General features: G+C 36.9%; 1 protein-coding gene across 3 annotated transcripts in view; it reads left to right on the top strand.

The window, feature by feature from the left end:
* Positions 1 to 17,197, top strand: part of LOC146395835 (uncharacterized) — an 811,516-nt gene that overhangs the window by 740,598 nt on the left and 53,721 nt on the right. The window contains exon 7 of one of the 3 annotated variants that reach the window (XM_084999814.1): positions 7,946 to 9,566. The exons of the other annotated variants lie outside the window; for them this stretch is intronic. The gene's annotated coding sequence lies outside the window, so the exon portion shown is untranslated. Of the gene's footprint in view, positions 1 to 7,945; positions 9,567 to 17,197 lie in introns of those variants that run through there. 3 annotated transcript variants of the gene reach the window in all.

Here is a 17,197-nt window from a genome sequence, read left to right as displayed (position 1 = left end):
ATTCCAAAGAAAATGTTTAGAAAAGATTAAATGTATAATGATACTGGCCCTTAGTTAAAAATTGGAAATCATAAGGCTTGAAGCTGCTTTTCAGTCCCATTCCTTCCCCAACATCCCACACAGACTAAAAGATATTTAGGTGTTAAATAAATATGACTTATTGGAGTGGCAACATTATAATTCAGCAATTTTGACCCTAGTGATAAATTACTTAAGACTCTTTGAGACATGTTTTCTGTAAGATAACACTACCATGTACCTCAAGTATTAAATATAATTGTAGTCACCAGGTATTTTGTCAGCTATTCGTATTGACATCAATAATTGAATTATTTGGATCTTGTTCTGTCCAGATAACACTACCATGTACCTCAAGTATTAAATATAATTGTAGTCACCAGGTATTTTGTCAGCTATTCGTATTGACATCAATAATTGAATTATTTGGATCTTGTTCTGTCCAACATTAACCATGTATTTTGATATTTTAACTCAAGAAAATCACAGTAATAGAATAAAATAAAGTTTGATCTAATCACAAGGGCTCTGATCTAATCACAAGGGCTTTGATTTTTTAAATTACCTAGGGAAATGGATATATCCTATAACCATGAATAATTGCAACTCAGTAATTTTCCAGTATTGTGACATGGAGCTGAATTGCCAGCCAAAAGAATGGCCATCATTGGATATCCTCAAAGTCTATATAACCCACTAAAATGCCACTGTTTTGATGCCAACTCTAGTTTATAACTGAAGATTTCACACTGGCTTCATTTGCTAATACTATAGTAAATCATTATTTATGTAGAGAGGGATTAAAAATGAGTGAGCAGGAGAACTTCCTTGTTAGCAAGATCTATTTGGAGGCTTCAGAAGGTGTTGAGACTATGGGATATAGAAATATTATATAAGATGCAATAAATATTAATCCATTGCCTTTTCCTCTCAGAGTTTCAGCCAAGCCTGAACAAGATAGGTGGCTAGTAAGGAGGTAACTCAGGCCAAATTTTAGAAACTTCTAAAGTCAAACCTAAACACTAACCTCGAGATTATAAATTATCCATATATGAAAACAAAACACTCTATACCATTTTGAACATAGAACCGATTCTTAGAAAAGAAATGGTGGCCCACTTATAGCTAAGATAATTGACAGAGGAATTGGACTGACCTGTTAAAATAGGGATGAAATCTGCCCTTCACTGTACCTATGAAAAAATATATGCTAAAATGATTAATAAAAATTAAGATATTTGAGAGACTTGAGGAAACTGAAAGAGTTATAAGCTGTTTCACTAAAGAAAATATGTAATTAGCTAAGAATCTGCAACGGAAAATTTAAATAGGGAAAAGCATGGTATACAATCATTAAATAAATTTCCAAGGCAAACATTTAGATCGATACCAATTCTTGCTATTTGGACTCGTAGAATATCTAGGCTGGAGTCTTTGACCAACCCTATTTGATCAACAAAGAAAGATGCTGAACAATGTGTGCTTTTGTTAAGTTTTATTCTTAGAACCTGGTTCTTTCTCTGCGTTCTGCGCTAGATGTGATAAATATTTATTGAATTAGTTAAATTCAGTTAGACCTTGTTCTAGACACTGGAGATACAGATGTGATGCAAGGAGACAAATGATGAAAAGACTTTAGAACTGAAATAGTCAAAACTACTCATTCCACAGAGAAGGAAACCTAGACCTTACAAGACAGGGACTTTTCAAATGTCTCACAGCCAGTCAGTCACTGAGAAAGGAGTAAATATGAGATCCTGATTTCTAATTCTTTGGTCATTCTTTGGCCAGTTTTCATCCCCTGAGGAAAACTGATTCCTAGTGGACACGTGGAGTGTTAGGTCAAAATGGACCTGCCAGCCTTGAAGACGCGGCTCTTGGTTCTGTTGTAGTGTGAAACACTCAATAATATGTTTTTAATACATAAAATTCCTGTTGATGCTAACTCAGTATGTTATAAATTACCTCTTTGAAAAATTTACCAATCCTATGTGTGTTGTTTAATTGGGTAAGGACTAACAGTTTATGACAACATAAATTGGAAAAATAGCAGAACGTTCTACAAGATTTATTCACAGTGTGCAGTGTGAGTTTCTTCTCATCTCGCCTCTCTGTTTAGGTGTATTTACAGTACATTTATAAAAGAAGATGTATTTACACACATTGAAGTTTTATTAGACTTTCCTTGTCAGTGGCATAGTCTAACATGGATGAAGAATTCAGTATCTTTAGAATATAATTTAGACTGTGTATAATACACTTAATTATGATTAGGTACAAGCCATGTGGAACTTATGAGCCACATTTTTATTTCTATTTATTGCCCTATAAAACATTTCTTAAAAGTAGCAACAGACACTTTGTGTACCTTCATGGAGTTAATTGTCATCGTGGAATGTAATTAGAAAGGTGACAGTAAATACACATTAGAGTAAATCAGGGTAAGGACACAATTGTTGGTTTTGTTTTGTCTTGACTTCTGAGTATTTTCAATGTCTGCGGAATCTGCTATCAGAGAGCTTTCAAAAAAAGAGTAATTACTGGACAATTTGGGGGCTTTCCCCCCCAAAAAAAGCCCCCATGTAACTGTCACTCATATTAGTGACATTTATGGAGCCAACCTCCCTTTTACTGGTGAGGAATGGAGAGATTTTGAGTTCTCGGAAGGCAAGGGAGAATTTAGTTAACAAAGCCAGACAAAGGTGATGATTGGTCTTTATGAAAATTGAGTGAAAACTACACAGGAAATCGAATCCCTGGGGACCCAGATGGAGCCTTTTGGAACATGTTGATCTGTATTATGGTCAGGACTGCCTAAAAATTACGACTTAGGAACCTTAAAGCCAAAGACAGAAGAGAACCACACTTTGAAACTTCAATGAGAATCCTCTGAGAGACAACACCAGTAAGATTTTCCTAGCTCTCCTGGTAGAGTCTGTTATTGCCTCAAATTTCCAGAAATTAGAGGAATGGATTGTGTTTTCACAGAAGGAGCCAACAGAATGGAAAATCTCAAATATTTATGTTTCATGAGTCCTTGGAAAGAATGGCTTCTCATGGCATGTTTAATGACCAGATAACATCTTGTTCATTAGGACACGCTTGAGGGGAGAGGGGTGCAGGCCCCGTCTCCCATAAGCCTTTTCTCATTACCTGGAGGGCAAGCCTGCTGTGACACCTTGGTGAACACCTAGCTCATAATGGGCAGCTGAGATACACAGCAGAACAGCATCCTGCGGTCTGGTAGCTACAGTATTATTCACCGTTGAAAGATGGGAGTGTGACTCCCATGAAAAGGACCTAGAGAAATATGTTCTAGTAGTGCTTCATACTAAGAAACCCATAGGTAAAGATCAGGATTTGATAACCATCCAAGACCTTCTGGAGAAGAATTTGCCAGTGTGATCGGTGGGATAAAATGTCCCATTTGTGATCATGCCGTCAAGTTCAAAGAGCTCACTCTGGAGAGAAATTCCATGAATGATAGCGATCATGTGAAGGATGACTTTAGTGTTTATGTCTTTATGAACAAACGTATGTAGATTCATTGGAGACATTGGAAAGAGGAGAAATCTTTTAAATATTTTATTGGGGGGAGAAAATTTCCTGAGAGAACAACTTTTCACTCTCCATGTGTTGAAAAGGGGAGAAACTTCATAAGCAAGACAAATGAATATATCCTTTTTTAAATTTTTATTAATAATAATATATATTCTTAATTGAAGAAAAATATCTATTAATGTGAAAAACAGATATGAGGAAAGATATAATTAACTGGCCTCAGTATAAACACCCATAACATTCTGACATAAAGTTTCAGAAATTTCAAGCTAGAGTTACGTATTTGTTTTTATGGTATTATTTTTATATCATTGATTTTGCAAAAATGTCCTTCTACAGCAGCTTTAGTGGATTTTGTATATTATGTTAAGTGAATTTACTACAATATATTCAATATTATTTATGATTTTAATTCCTCTATAAACAAGGAAAAAACTTGATGAGCATTTCTGTTAGCAAATATTTCCTCCCTTATTCAACATATATCTGGTTGCCCAGTGGTTTACATATTCAATTCTATGAAAACAATGTAGCAATATATCAAGGAAGCACTTAAATTAATGGACCCATGATGTCCTATCTGATTCCATCTGGGAACTAATAGCAAACATGTATTTCTTGTATTTCTTAAGGTATTAGTTTCTAAGTTTTCCTGTGTGTGAACAGTATGGTATTGTAAACATTGAAGATGCTTAGTCTGTATTCTTTGCCTTTGCTTCCTCTACGCAAGAATTAGGACTTTTTTTTTTTTTTTTTGCCTTTTCTTGAGCCGCTCCTGTGGCATATAGAGGTTCCCAGGCTAGGGGTCAAATTGGAGCCATAGCTGCTGGCCTACGCCAGAGCCACAGCAACTCAGGATCCGAGCTGCGTCTGCAAGCCACACCACAGCTCACAGCAGCGCCGGATCCTTAACCCACTGAGCAAGGCCAGGGATTGAACCCGCAACCTCATGGTTCCTAGTCGGATTCGTTAACCACTGAGCCATGACGGGAACTCCAGAATTAGGACTTTCTTATTCATAACTCCAGAATCACAATTTTGGAGCGAGTTCCCTGATGATCTAGAGGTTAGGAGTCAGCACTTTCACTGCTGCATCCCTGGTTCAATCCCTGGTCTGGAAACCGAGATCCCACATCAAGCACACTGCAGCCAAAAAGAAAAAAAATAAAAATTTAAAAAGAAATACAGACAAACTTCAACAGAATTGATTAGATCAGATTTAATCTAATGTAGATTTGTGTGTGTGTGTGTGTGTGTGTGTTATTTATTTATTTATTTATTTTTCCCACTGTACAGTATGGGGATCAAGTTATTCTTACAACCAAATGTCCATCAACAGATAATTGGATTAGGAAGATGTGGTATATATACACAATGGAATACTACTCAGCCATAAAAAAGAATGACATAATGTCATTTGCAGCAACATGGATGGAACTAGAGACTCTCATACTGAGTGAAATGAGTCAGAAAGACAAAGACAAATACCATAATGTAGATTTTTTTTTAATTACACAAAATGAAGCAATGGAAGTCATGTTAATTTAGTATTATTTGCTAAAAACAACAACAACAAAAAACTGCTCTTAAGTAAGCCACCTTCCATCAGGTGCTTTATCCCAGTTTACTCATTAAGTTATTAAAATGACACTTGGTGATGCCCATTTATTTACAAGGAAAAAGCTTCACCTTAGAAGCCATTAAATAATGTACCCCAGGTATCAGAGCTATTAATTGAAAAGTCGATCTTGAAATTATGTTCCTCCTTAGCCAAAAGCCGACCAATTGGTCTGCCTAATCTCCTTAGTTTGTAAACTTGCTGACAGAACCTTTTAAATTTTTAGGTTTGCTAAAGGAAATCACTTAGGTTGAGTTAATTTCCTCAAGGTGTCTTTTAAAAGGAGAGAGGCAATTCTAAATATTTTCCTGTGCTTTCCTGAAATTGAGAATTTTTAAAAGAGAAAACAGCCTCCCTCTGTAGTTTACCAATAATACTCTAGTATCACAATTTAAAATTGTACATATTAGTGAATTAAATGTGTGCCTCCCAAAAAGGAAAAGACCTCACATCCATTCATTGCTTCTGCTGACATAAGTTGAGGAGAGCTGCTATGTTCTCTCCTTCTTCTTTCCACCTTAGCCAGTGTCCATGAAATCCAAAACCAACTAGTTTCTTATGATATTACCAAGCATATTATTAAAAGTTTTTTTTTTTTTTAGCCCTGTCTGCAGCATGCAGACATTCTGGGGCCTGGGTTGGAATCCATACCACAGCAGCAACCCAAGCTGGATCCTTAGCCTGCTGATCCAGCAGGGAGCTCCTAAAACATTTTTAATTTTAATTATTTAAACTCTCTTTTGAGGGTCCTAACACTTCTAATAACAGCAATCTAACCACTTACTCTGACTCTGAGATATGTCATTTATCTTACTCTGATTTTCCCATCACTTGAGGAGCTTACAGTGTTTTCCTGCCTCTAACATCTGTACCCCTCTCCCCTCAAACACCTGAGCCTCTGCAACTTTACAGAGTTGCCCTGGGGTGTCATCACCCCTTAACTGCTCCAGTACCTGTTGCAACTTCTCATCACCAGTAATCTTGGGTCTTCCGAAGCTCTTTCTTTTCAAGGTCCACCTCGATGTTTTGTGCAACCTCAAAGGGCAATATACGTGCATTTTGTTTCTCAGCAACTTATCCAATCAATGGTGGTTTTTGTTTTATTTGTTTGGTTCTCCAATTCAGACATTGATATTAAAGAGGTCAAGACTGGCTGATTATCTGCATGTGTGTCTCTCTTCTGTCTTACTTTGCTTGGCACTGTTAGGGACTGAATTATGTCCACTGTAAAATTTGTGTTTTGAAGTCTTATCCCCAAGGACCTCAGGATGTGATTATTTAGAGATGGAGGCCTTTGAAGAGGTGACAATGTTTAAATGTGGCTGTTAGGGTAAGCTATAATCCAGTCTAACCTGTGTCCTAATAAGAAGAAGAAATTAGGACACAGTTTATGGTTAAGAGACTCCTAGGTCAATCTTTGAGATAAGGATGTTCAGACCTCTGAATACTGAATATTGAACTTAAGTCAGAAAGTGCACTGAAGGATGTTCTGTTGATATGTGCCATGGAGCACAGGAAGCAGGATTGGTCAGGGAGAAAAGGTCAGCTGTGATGCCCTTGTAACTGTGTGTCAGCCAATGCCAGTGGGAACTCTGGAGCTGGGATGGCTCTTGAAATTTATCCAGAATTGATTGAGGTATAGACCCCAAAGCAGAACAAGTTACTGGCTAGCTGCAGGCTGCTCCTGTGGGGGTGGGGGGAATATACATACATATATATATAAAACCTTGAGCTATATACACATAACCTTAAGCAAAGAAGTTCTCTTTGGCTAAAGACAATTCCAAGGAGAGACTCAACAATTCCCATGTGAGATTCACCTTTGAGCCTTCTGCTGCCAACATGACCCCTGGCTCTGAGAACAAATGGTTCACTCTGGAACAGAGATCAGGACAGCACAACTGTGCACCCATGGCACTTAGAGTTCTGCGAAAACTAGGGGAGAAAAATGTTCAATATAGAGATTCCTTCATGTGAGACAGAGGTCCTATCTGCTCTGTCATCCATGAGAATAGGGACAGAACCTTCTAGTCCCAGGATAAAAAGCAATCTAAATATTTCACTCAGCCAAATTGTCCCCTGTCTCAATCCAGGAACAGTGTTTTCATCAGACCTCAGGGGAGTTAGCGTTCTGCCACGGTGTTCTCAATTGTATTACTATTAATAGTGATTAAAATCATAAAATGATTTTTAAATGTTGGAACACAGAGAGAAAGCGTCTCTTGCAACATTACAGGAGTACTGATTTCATTTTGCTTAATTCCCCACCTATTCACGTGCTAACTGCAGTCACTGGTCTTTGTCATTGTTATTTTGGTTATATCCAATTTTTTATCTTGACTTTTTTTTTAACTTTGGTTTTTAAAATTTCAACTTTATTGCCATATGATTTATGTGCATTGAGTTGTAGCAATTAAAAGGGTATACAGTCTGATGAGTTTGAGAACCATGCAGACTCAGAATATTATTACTGCAGACTAGATACGAGACATTTCCCTCAGCCCTAAGAGATCTTCGGTGCTCTGTCCCTCTCTCCACCTAGTTGCAGGCAGCCAGAAATCTGCTTGAGGTCACCATCAGTTAGTTTACCTCCTCTAATATTTTACATAAATGGATCATATGATGTACACTCTTTCAGCTGGCTTCTTTTAATAAGCAGACTGGTTATATGTATCAGCAGTTCATTCTTTTTATTGTTAGGTAATGTTCTATTATATGGATACACTACTTTTGTTTTTTCCTTCTTAGGGCTGCACCTGCAGCATATGAAATTTCCCAGGCAAGAGGTTGTTGAATCAGAGCTGCAGCTGCTGGCCTACGCCACAGCCACAGCAACGTGGGATCCGAGCTGCATCTGCGACCTATACCACAGCTCAGGACAACACTGGATCATTAACCCACTGATCGAGGCCAGGGATCAAACCCACATCCTCAAGGCTACTTACTAGTCAGGTTCATAACCCGCTGAACCACCAAGGGAACGTTTTTATATCCATTCACTGGTTGATACACATTGTTTTGTATCCAGTTTGGGGCTATCATAAATAAACATTTGTATACAGGTATTTGTAGGTATAGGCCTTTATTACTCTTGGGTAAGTACATAAAAATGAACAGCTGGGACAAATAGTAAGGGCAATCTAACTTTTAAAGAATGTGCCCAACTTTTTTCCACAGTCATAGTTTAAATTCTTATCTGTGTGTATGAGAGTTCCAATTGCTCTACATCTTTGTCAGTATTTGATATTGTTGGTCTTTTTAATTTTATGAATTCTGTTGGATGATAGTGGCATTTATTTACGGTTTCAATTTTCATTTCTGTGGGATCAAACATAGTGAAGATGCTTGATATGTTTATTAGCCCTTCATGTATCTTCTTTTGAATAGTGTCTGTTCAATTGTCCATTTATTTTCATTTACTGTCTTGGTAGTATTGATTGGTACAAGTTCCATATAAAAGCATTTTTTTAGGTGTGCATATTTTGAAAATTTATCCCAAACTGGGGTTTGACTTTTGTTTTCATAGGCTTTCATAGAACAAACAATTTTGATGTTGATAGAGTTCCATGTATCAATTTTTCATTAAACGTTAATGCCTTTTTACCCATCTGAAAAGATTTTTGCCAAAGAGAGTTCCAAAGTTTTTATCCTACATCTTCTTCTAGAAGATTTATAGTTTTAGATATTTAAATTTGAGTTTAGGATCCATTTTGCATTAATTTCTTCTCCCACCATTTTGTTGAAAACTCCTTTCTTTCCCCAATGCCTTTTCTTGGCACATTCACCAAAATCAGTTGTCTAATTCTGTGGATCTATTTCTTCACTAAGTTATCTGCTTCATTCATCTATATGTCTCTGCTTAAGTCAATGCACCACTTAACTGATTTATCGAATGTTCACAAGTCTTAAAATGAGGCCATTTAAATTCTCTAAATTTGTTCTTTTCAAAAATTACTTTCACCATTCCAGGTCATTTGGATTCACATAAACATCAGAATAAGCTTGAAAGTTTGCACAAAAGTCTGTTGGAATTTTTATTGTGATTGCCTTGAACCTGTACATCAATTTGTAGACAAACGGCAACTAACAAATATTGAGGCTTCCCAACCATGCATATCATCTCTATTTATAAATACTCTCTTGTTGTCAATGCAGAGGTCTTGCATTTCATTTCTTAAGTTTATTCCAAAATGTGTAATGTCTTTTGATTCCAGTTTAAATAGAATTATGCATTATTTTCCAATTGTTTGCTGCTAGAACACACGTTTTTATATTAACCTTATAATCTTACTAAACTCACTTGTTATAGTAGATATGTGTAGATTACTTAGGATATACTGAATAAACAGGTTTGACATCTGTAAATAAAGACATTTATTTCAGATATATCTGCACTTCATATGAAAAAAGTTACACTATTTTCAATCATATAATAAATTTAGAATTTAACCAAGGTTTACAAACCAGAGGCTCACACAGATCATAGCACACTTTTTCAAATTAAGAATGATCACTGGTCATGCTGGCCGAATAAGATATTAACAGCCTCCTTTTAAAGTGATTGCCACCCTCATTGGCTCAAAACTTGCTTTGATCTATATATTCCCTCCTCGTTTCAACGAAGTATCACATTTTTCTTGGTGGATGGAAACATATTACATCCCTGTTTCTCAGCTAGAACAAGTTACCACTTTGCTAGTTCCAGCTAGCTTGCACATCTATCCAGAGCACTAAGCAAAAATGCTCTCTCTTTTGTATTTAGAAGCATTTAGAAGGCAACAGGAGATGAGAATGCATAATATTCTATTATTCCCATGCATGTACACAAAAGTGCCAGTGCAGAGCCTAGCAATATTGCACTCATGGAATGCAGAATGGACCAGAATACTAATAAGAATTTTTGGATGGGGATAATGGAACTTGTTTCCTTTATTCTTTTCCCTAGCCTGTGTTCTTCAAATTAGCTATCATAAAACATCCCTTGTTTTTCAAGTATGAAATCAAAACTTTGTTTCTAAGAAGAAACAGAAGAAGTTTACGATCATTAGTTTTTAAACACATCATCATTGTTTTATAAAGCAGAGAAAGGCAGGGCTTTGGGAACTTTCTTGGAACTGAACTTTTAAAAAAAGAAAATTTCTACTTCTCAGTAATGCCAATTGGAAGCACAGTATCTCCCTTTTATTGTATATTTAGCACCATCTTTATAATCATCACAATCTTACATGCTGAAATTTGGGATTATCTATGCTGAAGGCTTTATAAGCAGTCAGTAAATTATGGAATATTATTTGAAGCTATATTTGCATACAAAGTTTTTGACTGAGGGCTTCTTTTTGAAAATTTAAGCTGAAATAGAGAAAATAATATAATGTCACATGTCAATTATATCTCAATTTCATTTTATTGTGTTTTTATTTTTAGGGCTGCACCTGTGGCATACAGAAGTTCCCAGGCTAGTGGTCGAATCAAAGCTGCAGCTGCTGGCCTAAACCACAGCCACAGCAATACCAGATCTACGCCAGACCTGCGACCTACACTGCAGCTTGTGGCAATGCCAGATCCTTAACCCACTGAGTGAGGCCAGGGATTGAACCCACATCCTCATGGATACTAGTTGGGTTCTTAACCCACTGAGCCACAGTAGGAACTCCAATTATACCTCAATTTTAAAAGATAAAGAAATATAAAAGAAAAGATTATGTCTAATGCCATTTTATGAGTGAGTAATCCTCTCAGATTAAAAAAAAAAGGATTTACATATGTGGTATAAGCAAGATCAACATTTATGTGGTTTTTTTTTTTGTAAGTTTAAACAGAGTAATACAAACTTTTCCTAAAATTTCTTTCCTGAGTTCCTAAGTAGTATATATACCATTTACTTGAAGATTTAAATAATTTCATGGATTTCCAAAATTCAATTCATTGCTAAAAATAGTTAGAAAACGTAGAATTCCTTTTAAATTCTATCCTAATATAAAAGATTCTAATATTTTCCATTTCTAGAAGTACATTAACAGTGGTTTATTTATCTGGGGTACCAGAGAGAGAGGTGGTAGCTTTGTGAAAGTCAGGAGTATGTGCACAACCCATTCACTGAGAAGTTGCAGTTTTCTATCATGTACAGATTAATGGTTTCTTTTCTTTTTTATGTTGTTTCATTTAACTATAAAGCCTTTGAACTGTGATTTGTTTGGATAACATTTTTCAGGGGAAACTTGACTGCCAGCTTCTAATTGTTCCCATATCAACCCATCTCACTGTGAGTAGATTCATATAAGTGAGAGGATAAAACTGGGCATTAAAAAAAAATCCTTAGAGGTTTTAAGTAATTGCAATCATGAGTCAACTGCTTGAACTAGGCTGTATTAATTGTTTGCTGTTGGGGCTAAATGTTAAAATCAATGCATAGGGAACTGTAAAGAAACTAAAGAGTGCACTCACCAAGATGATGATGAATAACCAAGTGATAAAATGAACTATAAATGTTGATCCTTGGAAACAGACATCTTACAAGGAAGGGACCTAGAAACTGCCTTTAAATAATGAGTGTTATAGATGGAATTTGTCCAAAGGGTAGCACTGAAATGGATCCAAAAAAACCTGTGGAAGTAATGGAATAAATCTCAGGTAATGGGTTCTTTCCTAGGCAGAGCAGAGCTGTAGCCTTGATGTCCCAAGGGACTCTGTAAAATGTGTCTCCCAGTTAATTCTCCTCTGGGGTAAATAACAAGCTGTACTACTTCTGTCTTAATTTCCATGATCCCTATTAAAAGGGAAGAGCTTGGAAATAATCTGCTGGCCTGGAACCCAACAAGTTGAAAACCATGTTAACATATCTGAGAATCATGTAAATTTCAGATGACCATAGCGGAAAGCATAAATTCATACTTCCCTTGAAAACAAGGGAAAAACAAACAGAAAACGGAAAGATATACACATAAGGGAGTTTATAAATACGTGGAACAGAACACAAAGTCTCATCTTTTAAAAATTTGAATAGTCAGTCATTAGAGTTACCTTGAAAATTAGTGACAAGCTGAATCATCCCCTTACAAATTGCCATCAAGAAGAAGCCAAAGAAGAGGATGGGGTGGGTTCATGGGGACTAGAAATGAGGTGCAGGATAACCTTGATAGGTTCAGAGAATTGACCTCTTTTCCCATCTTTGAGGAAACTTTGGCTGAACCAAACCTGGTGCTGGCATTAGAAGCATGGTTTAAGAAGAAAAGCAAAACCATACCAAAAACTCAAGACATTTTTTTTTTAGAAAAAGGAAACTCTTATAACTATAAATCTATAATTGGAGGATAGCACACTGGCAGGAAGGGTGGCCAGGATTTGCCAAACCTGATTCAAGTGTGTGAGTGAAGAGAACAGCATATGATTTCTTATTCCCTGTCTACTCTCACCTGCTCCAATTTTATGTTCCTTTTAGGTTATGGTCATACTTACCAAACAGATATCTTTATTCCTGAGAGATCAAGTAAGCTGAGCATGAAGATGCCTTCTCTATTCTCTATGGAACTATATCATCCTTGATAGCTGCTCATGCTATCAAATATCATTTCCTTTTTTTTTTTGTCGTAGTTATATAAAGTCAACAGAGTGACCACAAGAAGATGCTGAAATACAAAGCCCTTGATGTTTCTTCCCCTGACAGACACCCCATTTTAATGCCACCACACATCAGCCCCCTTGTTAGACATCCATAATCTAGGTGAAAAGCTCCTGCATACTGGGCATGTAGGAATCCGGCCACATCAAAACCCGTAGGAAAACAGAGACGTTCTTTCTCCATAAGCCCACCCATGACAGTGACATACCATTAAGATTGAAATTCCAGTTTCCCAGATCATCAGAGGAATAAAGAAATGGACTACATTTTTGGTGTCCCCAAAAGGACTGGCTTCTATCTTGCTGGTCTCAGAGAGCTGGGTTTGGGGTGAGGACCATCATACACTTATCCCCTCAGGGCCACAGAGTGCAAAGTAATGGTTTGAACTAGTATGCAGGCACTTGCCACAGCTCCCTTCCCCATCACAGTGCAGAGTGAGAGGGTGATGAACCCTAACTCTGAGCATCTCCCTGGGGAGGGAAAGAGTTGGACCACATACTCATCACCCCAGCTTTTCTGGGGGTTGCCCAAAGTACTGGCTCTGATCTTGTTTGTTTCCGAGTGCTAACAGGACCCAGCATACCCTGGCTGCCTGCGGGTCAGAGAGAACAAGGACAGTAGTTAGACTGAATACACCTGGTCCCCACAGCTTCTTTGCAGGATCAGTGCAAAGGGAACAGGCAAAGCATCCTGAAGTCAGCTTCTTCCTGGAGAGGAAATTGGTTAGACAAGCGTCCAGCAATCCAACTTATACAGGAATTGCCAGAGGAATTCGTTTCCATCACGCTTAGAGCACAAATGATACCCAGCATGCTATAGACGCCTGGACACCGATGGAAGGGAATCCTGCCATAGGAACCACTTGGATGGACCTAGAGGGCATTAAGACAAGTAAAAGAAGACAGTCACAGAAGGACAGATATGGTGTTATTGCAACTATATAATCTAAAATAGTCAAACTCATGGAAGCAAAGCATAAAGGGTGATTGCCAGAGGCTGAGGAGAGGAAAGGGGGTTATTATTAAATGGGTGTAAAGTCTCAGTTATACAAGATGAGTAAGTTCCAGAGATCTGCTGCACAGCATTGTGCCTCTGGGTAACAATTATCTCTTCTGTACTTAAAAATCCATTAACAGGGTAGGTTTCATGTTAAGCGTTCTTACCACAATAAAAATAAAATAAAATGGAATAAAATTAAATCAAATAAAACAAATTGTAGAAATTCAGTAAAATGGTACTATGCTAATAATGTTTTAATTGGAAACAGCTGATATTTTTTAATTTAAAAGAATTTTTATTATAGTTGATTTACAATGCTGTGCCAATTTCTGCTGTACAGCAAAGTGACCAGTCGTGGATAGATAGATAGATAGATAGATAGATAGATAGATAGATAGATAGATAGATAGATATAGATATACACATTTCCTTTCTTATATTATCTTACATCATGGTCTATCCCAAGAAAATGGATATAGTACCCTGTGCTATATAATACAATCTCATTGCTTATCCATTCTAAATGTAATAGAACAGTTCAGATTTGACCTGTTTGAATCAGATCTCAGCTGTGACCCACCCTAACTTTGAGGAAACCATTTAGATCTCTTTTTTTTTTTCAACTTAAACATAAACCAGGTGTGATCTTGTGATTTATAAGAAATAACGTATACTTGGTCTTTCCAGTGATATATATATATATATATATATATATTTGATCTTAATCCACAGTTCCTAGCTCCCTCTTCCCAAAACCCTTGGAATTCCCTGAGTGATAAGAACAATGGGAGCATCTTTTGTCACGACATTTTTTTTTGTATAATGATTTTTATTTTTTTCCATTATAGCTGGTTTACAGTGTTCTATCAATTTTCCACTGTACAGCATGGTGACCCAGGTACACATACATGTATACATTCTTTTTTCTTACATTATCATGCTCCATCATAAGTGACTAGACATAGTTCCAGTGCTACATAGCAGTATCATTATATTTGGTCTCTTTATCTTCAGTTCCAGAAAACACTTTAGAGCCATTACTATGAAACAGTGGTCTTGTTATTCATAACAAACCCCTTTCCTCCACAGCTAAGTTTGTGTTAATGAATGACTTTTGGAAGGAAACAAACCATGAACAGAGAGTTGAAACTTTCAGTGAAACCTGAAAGTTTTAAGGAGGGGAGAGGGCCTAGATGTCCATTCGGTTGTCAGTGCCAATGAGTTAATCAATCATGCTTATGTCCTGAAGCCTTCTTAATCACCCCAAAAGGACAGGGTTCAGAGAGCTTCCATATTGGGGAACCAGAACACATCCACAGGCCACCTTGTTGGGCCCCAAATTAGACAGAATCACCTTTGTTTGGGACCTTGTCCCTTGTATCTTTTGATCTGGCTGTGAGTTTGCATCTTTAAATATTCTTTGTAATAAAATGGTAATCTAGTGAGTAAATCAGTTTCCTGAGACTATAAACTGTTAGAGCAAATTAATAGCATCTGAGGAGGAGGTCATGGGAACCTCTGATGTATAGTCAATCAGTTAGAAGCACAGAGGACAAGCTGGACTTGTGATTGACATTCTGAGATGCAGGGAGCCAGTTGGTCAGAAACACAGGTGTTAACCTGGTCTTGCAGTTAATGTCTAAGGATGAGGGCGGGCTGGGTTACTGAGGCATTTCCTGTGGAATTTGATGCTGTATCCAGGTCAACAGTGTCAGAAATGAGATGAACTCTCAGACACCCTGTCGATGTCTAAGAACTTCTTGTTGGTTTGGAAATGTTTCTGCACACACATTGCAGTGGGGGTCCCAGAAACCAAAAGCCTAAGGGTTTCTGCTGTTGACTTTTACACTTCTGATCTTGACTCTCTCACCATGTACCTAGACTTATTCCATGTGTGATATAATATATTTAGAAGGGCCTCTGTGGTGAAAACCATTTATTCTTTCTTTATGATTCAAGGGCTATACCATTTTTTTTCTTTTTCCTTTTATCTTAAGACCATAGACATTATAGGGGAATAGAATTTTCTACCTCCAGATGTGTCTCTGGAATATTATTTTAAGCTGGTTACTTTCTAAGAAACAGCAGACAAGGGGAAAACTCTGAAAACCAAGTAGGAGTTAGTTACCCTTTGTAGGAAATATGATACTATACATTAAAAAACCTAAGGACTCAACCCAAAAACTACTTGAACTGATTAACAAATTCAGCAAAGTAGCAGGATATAAGATTAACATTCAGAAATTAGTCACATCTCTGTATACTAACAAGGAGATATTAGAAAAGGAATACAGAAATACAATACCTTTTAAAATTGCACCACAAAAAAATCAAATACCTGAGAATACACCTGACCAAGGAGGTAAAGGACATATGCCGAGAACTATAAAACACTAATTAAGGAAATTAAAGAAGAGGTAAAGAAATGGAAAGATATACCATGTTCCTGGATTAGAAAAATTAATATTGTGAAAATGGCCATACTACCCAAAGCAATCTACAGATACAATGCAATCTCTATCAAATTACCTATGACATTTTTCACAGAACTAGAACAAACGATCCAAAAATTCATATGGAACCACAAAAACCCCAGAATTGCCAAAGCAATCCTGAGAAACAAAAACCAAGCAGGAGGCATAACTCCCCCAGACCTCAAGCAATATTACAAAGCCACAGTCATCAAGACAGTGTTGTACTGGTACCAAAACAGACATATAGACCAATAGAAAAAAATAGAGAACCCAGAAATAAACCCTGACACCTATGGTCAATTAATCTTTGTCAAAGGACTCCAGAACATAAAATGGGGAAAAGTCTATACAGCAAGAATTGCTGGGAAACCTGGAGAGCTGCATGCGAAGCAATGAAATTAGAATACACCCTTATGCCATGCACGAAAATGAACTCAAAATGGCTTAAAGACTTGAATATATGACAAGACACTATCAAACTCCTAGAAGAGAACATAGGCAAAACATTCTCTGACATCAACCTCATGAATATTTTCTCAGGTCAGTCTCCCAAAGCAACAGAAATAAAAACAAAAATAAACCAATGGGACCTAATCAAACTGACAAGTTTTGCACAGCAAAGGAAACCAAAAAGAAAACAAAAAGACAACTTACAGAATGGGAGAAAATAGTTTCAAATGATGCAACTGACAAGGCCTTAATCTCTAGGATATACAAGCAACTTGTACAACTCAACAGCAAAAAAGCCAACCACCCAGTGGAAAAATGGGCAAAAGACCTGAACAGACATTTTTCCAAGGAAGATATACAGATGGCCAACAAGCACATGAAAAAATACTGATTATTAAAGAAATGAAAATCAAAACTACCACGAGATACCACCTCACACCAGTCAGAATGGCCATCATT

The sequence above is a fragment of the Sus scrofa genome, chromosome 15 (assembly GCF_054392235.1).
Source record: "Sus scrofa isolate SSC_HxYL_T2T_F1_AM1 chromosome 15, Sscrofa_HxYL_maternal_Yorkshire_Landrace_v2.0, whole genome shotgun sequence".
Lineage (NCBI taxonomy): Eukaryota > Metazoa > Chordata > Mammalia > Artiodactyla > Suidae > Sus > Sus scrofa.
The sequence above is the reverse complement of the archived record's forward strand: the minus strand, read 5'-3'. Positions and strand labels throughout refer to the sequence as shown.